Source organism: Bradysia coprophila, unplaced genomic scaffold (genome assembly GCF_014529535.1).
Source record: "Bradysia coprophila strain Holo2 unplaced genomic scaffold, BU_Bcop_v1 contig_494, whole genome shotgun sequence".
Taxonomy (NCBI): Eukaryota; Metazoa; Arthropoda; class Insecta; order Diptera; family Sciaridae; genus Bradysia; species Bradysia coprophila.
The window spans coordinates 827,233-834,420 of NW_023503746.1; positions in this window are offsets into that span (position 1 = coordinate 827,233).

Below are 7,188 nucleotides of genomic sequence, written 5' to 3' on the forward strand. Positions count from 1 at the left end.
TTGCCTTTTCCTGTATGGAAACTTTTCCTTCAGAATTTGTTCATTGTTACATACAACAAATGTCCCACCAAATCTTAAAGACTGTAAATTCGTCGAGGGTTGAAATATTCTGTTGATATCCAACACCACATCAGAGCCTGTACTGTGAATAATACGCATATGCATTGCAATCCTTGTCGCAATAGCATCTCGCTGGAGCTTTAGAGCTGCGAAATGATTTATTTGAAGTTTTAAGTTTTCTTTGCAAACTCTTTGAGTATATAAAATTGTAAACTGAGATAATGCACTCGAACTCATGTTACTTTGTGCTGTATAACCGAAAAATGTATCGATATGAAAAATTTTCAAAATCTCTGAAATTACATTCCGGTAACTTTTCGGTATAAGGGTTTGTTGTATATATCTAATCTATGGCATGCTATCATAAAAAAACTTAACTCGTTTACGATTATTACTCTTGATTCCTTCAACTTCCATAGATACTCAAAAAGTTTTATTCGAATTAAATGATGAGCTAACCCAATTTTATATTTTGCGACAGTTTTATGTCTTTTGAAAAGTCCCTATAGCTGTGCTGCTTGGAAATTTATAGTTTGGGAAAAGATATTCGCATCGTGATTATATATAAAGTAAAGAGAAAACGAAAACTTCACCCAAATTAATAATAATATGCAATTTATCCAATTATACAATCGATTGAAAATATCTCTCCATTGTCGTGTGTATACATATATATATACTACACAACACATCCTGTTCAATGATTGACTCCCCTTTTTTTGCTACGCTACATAAGTATGTTCTTGTAAAAATCATCCATTACAGCGAAATTGATTCAATGATTGTTAAATTGAATTTTTGCGATGCCATTCAAGTTCATCAATTATTCAAGTTTAATCCGAGTCACGTATACGACATTCAATTCAAAATGCTTGTTTCGGATGGTTTTTTTTTCTGTATATGTAAATTACAATTTCATATCGGATGTCAGGATTTTATCAATTGATTTGTACGAGCGAGCGTTGTGTATTGTAATATAGTCGAAGTAGAATGTAGTTAGCATATTATTCAGTCAAATAAACAAGCAATTAGGTTTTGGGGAATCGTTACAATCATTGTTGTTGTTGCTGTTGTTATTATTTGCTACTCGAAATGCAATACAGATATTAGGGGTATTCATCGTCGTTTCACATTACAGTAACAAACATTTTTGAGTCAATTTTGATGATAAGTTGAAACAATACTCTCTCTAGCAAACAAACTACTTTTATTAAGTGTCCATCCCATTCCACTCAACAAAAAGTACTCCGTGAGAGAGCGAGCTGTCAAATAAACAAAGGAAAAATTGAAAAAAAAAAATCAATTTTGTCTCGTACTTTTTTGGTAAGACGAAACTAAAGCTGCCAGCGGACTTATGCCGTTTAGCATTCCGTTTACGAGTGAACAATGGATGCTCTTCCCACTTTCCATTGTTAAAACACAAACGGAGAGCGAGCTAAACGGTGTAAGTCCGCTGGCAGCTTAATGCTTAAGGTGGTGAAAGTGTCAAGCAACCTTTAACAGCGTAGTCAGTCAAAATGTAGAATAGTGTTTGTAGAATACAAAGAAATAAAATGAGAATTTGACACAGAGAGCTGAGAGTTTCTTTGTAATACATAGTCTTGGTTGAAATGTTTGAATTTTTCGCTGCTCACTTATGCAGAATAAGAGATTCCAAAAAGCTCACAGTTGTAATAATAGATGTAAAGTGTCCATTCCACTCAACAAAAAGTACTCTGTGAGCCGTGAGAGAGCAAACAGTCAAATAAACAAACAAAAAATTAAAAAAAAAAAACAATTTTGTCTCTCACACGGAGTATTTTTTTGGCAAGAGGAAACTAAGCATAAGATGGCGTTTTGTTGATGCTCTATCTGATTTTTATTTTCTCACCTCTTGTTTCTCCCATGGAGTTGAACGAGGGGGTTACTCTTTGCAACTTTTACTATGGTTTTGAAAATGGTGAAAAATAACTTTCGCTCTTGTTGAAAGTTCCTTTTTTCTCCCCTTCTTGTGAGAATGTTCCTTTTTTCTCCTCTTCTTGTGTTCTATGCCCCTAAATAGGCCCTAATACGACACACATTTTAATCTATAGAATAGAGTGTTGTCGAGTTATCGATGGTTTAAATTTACGGATAGCACTGAAGAATGTGCACGATCCCAAAGATTTGAAATTATTTTCTTGAAAATGTTTAGATCAACTGAAGTAATAGATCTGATAGTAAAAATTCTAATGTATATGCTGTCTGTGAAAGACGGCTGCTGTACATATAACTTCGGCTCGGATGTACAAACTCTACACTTGTTGAAAGCTTGTTACTCAAAAGACACACATGTGAGTGAGTTTGGCACTATTGTAATCTAAACTGTAAACTTAATGACAAAGACCCGTCAAAATGAAAATTGCTGCAAATGTCCAGATATTATTCATATTGGATGGATGCTGCGAGTTAAATCATATGAAGTTGTATCGTACTAGATCTCAGGTTGATAATCTGACGCGACTGGTGAAAACTTTCTTCGTGGTGATTTGCACAAGAGCCTTGGATTTTCCAATAATATAAACTATCAATTATGATCTAATGTCACATGGCACCGCGGAGGACATAACGATTTAAAAAAAAAGGATTAAAACGCACTCATTTTCATATTATTTTGACATAAGTAATGAATACGTTCAGGATAAATCGACCGATTATGAAAAATCGGTCGAACATATAATATATTAGATGGGATTTGCTAGCTATCCAGTAAAAGAAATTGAAAGGAATCACCCTACTATGTTATAGGATGTTGAAGATATTTTTTGTTTATGTAATCTTAGTAGTCCAATCTTGCATGAATTTTACATGGAAATTTATTCATATCTTAGATGGTACACGTTTATGCTTTTTCTTTTTTAAACGTCCTCTTTGTATATTCACGTACGTACAGAAATCCAAACGAGTCACATACAGAATTTTCTTTGGAAAATTGTTTTATTTTTTGAATTATTGTGTAACATTATGACATTATTGTGCATTCTGCATTTCGTTTGATTAAGTTTTTATAAACGACAATAATGTCAAGTAGGCCCCATCTCTTGGGTGGGTCAGTCAGTGTTTAGAATTACTCCAATATTGTCCACCTACGAAATTAACAAAAAAAAATGAAAATTGAATGAAAATGAGTCAAGTTAGCACCCCTACAACAATATTGACCACGACCACCTTTGAACTTAGCCTCATTATTTTCATTCTCCGTTGATTAAAGCCAAAATTTTGAAAATCGGTTGAGAATTGCTTGAGTTATCGCGGTAACGAGTGTTACGGACGTTTTATGTATTTAACGTTTTTGCCAATGTAGAAATTTTTTAAAATACCCTGACTTTCAGGTAAGGGAATTACATCAATGAAAGTATAAAACAGGGTAGGGTGTGGTCTACGATCCGCCCACAGCGATTTCAAATACGCACTTCTTTTCGTATTATTTCGACGTAAATTGTGAGTTTGAGACGGAATCGGATCATCGGCCCAAGGTTATGTATGATGAGGTTACGCCGATCGCAATTATTTCACTGCGGTTTGTATCGCAAACATAGCGCCTATCGGTAACTCAATATTTATTTCCATAAAAAAAATCGACTGAACTGAAATTGTGCTGCAATTTTGTATGAAATTTACAGCACAGTTCAGCGGATTTTTTGTTATAACTGCCTTATTGATCGGCGTAACCTTCTCATTTAAAACCTTGTCTTGCAGCACAAACAACATTTATAATTCAAACACATCGCTCAACCAAACATCACGGACGAGTCATTAATTCACAATATATGGCGCAATCAACTCAACCAGCAAACATGTACATACAATCTCACAAACAACCGCTGCGACGACATCATGTTAGATTTTTACCTATACAAGCAGAGCAATTGTAAAGCTTCAATATTCGACGCTGTTCGTGCTTCTAAGCTAGCAGAACATAAATACCGAAGTAAGAACACAAGTCTTGCGTGTTTCTCAATGCATAGTCAACAATCGCAGTCTGACATTGTATACGCTTAAGTCATTAGACTGTAGCATCAGCCGCATGCTTGTTTGGCCAACGATTTCTGCGTCACAAGGTCGTTTGCCCTTTTCAGTTCCTAGTTTAATTGAATAATTGCAATGGGTACAACCATTAGATCTGCAACTTTTCCTGATTTTTCGTTTTCGTTCCTAAAAATCTTTTACTTCACTTTTTTTATCATACATTTTGCTGCATTAAATTGTCTAATGAAAGGTTTTCGTCTAGCGAATTTTATGTCAAACTCTGACTACCTCCACTTCTCAGGATCTTAATGCCAATCGCAAAGTTAATTGTGAATAATCACCCAAACAATCAATTCCTCCTTCTCCCTCGACCGCCGCACATCACCCAGAAGCACCTAATATAATTGATAATAATGGTAAAAGCAATGGTAAGCATCAGCATCGGATAAATTCGTCTAACTCCAGAGTGTAACATAAAAATATCATCGACTTATACGTCGTTTCACGTCCAACATAAAAATATATTTCCCTAGATGATTGATGAGCACATTTCTTTCAATATTTTTTTTTGCTTTCTTATTCGTTGAAACTGTTTTTGAAATGAAGAATTTTATTTAGTTCAAAAATGAGCGATTTATTGATGAAATGTTATGACAAACGTTATTGAATGTTGAAATTGCAAAAACGAATTCTCCACACAAAACTGTCCATGGTGTATAGTGTTTCACTTTAACATTAAATAGATATTTTGTGACAGAGACTGTATATGGTGTGTGCTATATATAGTGTTGTATAGTCAAGTCCATATCCCTTTATCTACATTTTACATAAAAGTATTGACGTAAAATGGGATTAGGCATGTATAGAAAAGAAAATAAGCATATATCAGATCAAATCATACATAAATCTACCTTTATCAACCTTATTTGAAAAAATATATAGGATTTTATATGCTCTAAAAACCGATGAATATAAAACAAAAGCTGAAAAGCTTAGCATAATTTTGGTTTACCAACCAATACCTTTGTCATTTTGTTCAGCGTAGGGATTAAGCTTCTTTTTTCTGTACCAGATTTACATCGTATACGCTCATATTGTTGCAAAAGTGCTTGTCTCATTATTTTCCATGTCAAAGCAGGTAAAAATAAAAGAGTCGAATTTGTAGTAAACGTATACCTCCTCCATCTGCTCGTTACACAAGCAGATTATATCGTAATGGACAAAAAAAAATTACTTTGATTGACCTGTGACGATCACGAAAATGAAAGAGTTTACAATGATTGTGGAAGCGTATTATACGATACGGTGTAAGTCGTCTATTCTAGCTACATAATACCCGATGCATGGAAACCCTTTTTACGGAAATTTTACGTTAATTACCAATTACTGTCATACGACTCTTTCATCGTACAATTTTACTTATAGGTCATCCGAATAGAGTTCACATTTCAGTTTTTTTTAATTCCCTTGACTGAGTTACTCAGTCTGAGTAATTCATAACAGATTTTCATGAAATTGGTTTTAATAGACGAGGAAATAAATTTGCAAGGTTAAGTTCGAAGAGAGGCTATGTGGCCCTAGGGATCTGGAAACTATCTGGAAACAAAATTATTTATTTGACATTTGGTAGGTCAAGTCCGACGATGAGGTGTACAACGCTTCGGAAGTTAAGCCAGAAAATAGAAATGCAATGCATTAAATGACAATATAATTGATATTCGATAATTGATAATTAACAATCAGCATATACCTGAAGCTGCATGGACACCATACAGGGAGTTGCGGGAATCGTTAATAATTTTCACATTGACTCGTCATTGACGATGGGTACAATTCCACATTTCAAAATATGAAAATTGAACTTGCTAGGATTGTTCTGTTAAGTAAATGGACAATATGAATATGAATTGATAGTATGAACGTGTTAAATATGCATTTTTAAAGACGACAAGTCCAAGCGTGAAAACATACACTTTTCATCTGGAAATTTCTCCGGCTACACGAAACGTACAAGGTCGTGTGAGGTGTCATTAGATAGGTTATTACATGTACTTTCGGAGCAAATAGTCGATAATGGGGGGTTAAATGCAACCCTGAGGAGTTACGAGCAGTTGAAAGTATCGGTAAAAGTTTGATTATTTCGGCGAACTTCTGACGGTTTCTGTGCATTCAAAAAGCAACAAAAACATCAAACAACTGTTTTTCCTGATTGCTACTGGTCTTAGCTTTCTTATGACACCAAACATGCATGCATACATGACATGCATGGGTAGTGTATCGTAGAATGTGGCTTTGAAGTATAAATTTGAGGTTTTGTTCCGCTACTCAAAAAATTCAGTTCACAGAAAAAATTTGATCAAAAAATATTCATTTTGCTGCAACTGTTGATTAACTTTTTCGTAGTTAGAGTATGTAAAACAATGTCAACGCATTTCTTCTCTAAATTAGACTTAAAAAAAGTAAAAGTAAAAGTAAATTCGCGAAATCCTTGACAATGTATTGGAAATTATATAAACTTCTCTTGAAATGAATGCACGCCTTCGCGGTGTCATATACAAACATCGAGAGTCCTGCAGCCTGAATTAAAGCACATTAAGAAAAAGTTGTTCCACAAATTTCTGAGTCTGATGGCCTCAGGATTCCGTCAAGCCATCAACCATTAAAAGAAACATTATTATTATTATTTAACAACATTATTTTGGGAAAATTATCAGTCAATGGACCTGACCCGCCCAAAAGGTGGGTAGTTGGTAAATTTATATCAGTTAAGCCCGGTGTTGCATTCAAATAATAAAAATGTCTACACAATCTGAATACTCACGTGCCAGCAATTAAAAGTTAAGATTATTGCAAACCCGGGAACTAAAATAAGTACCATCGGTTGGAGTCCAATGGAAAGTGGTACCGTGAAAAGCAGCGCCTATTTTAAGGAAATTAAATTTCCAAAAATTCTCAAATTTTTCTATCACTTTTCGTCATTTCATCTAAAAACACAACAGATTGCATCGTAAATGTTGTTTTTACTGCCTTTTTAGTTGTTTTTCATGTCTTTGAGCTTAACTGATTACTTCGGAATGAGATCTAACAGAAAACAAAATTTTAAGAATTTTTGTGAAATTAGTGAAATTTTGGAAATTTTTG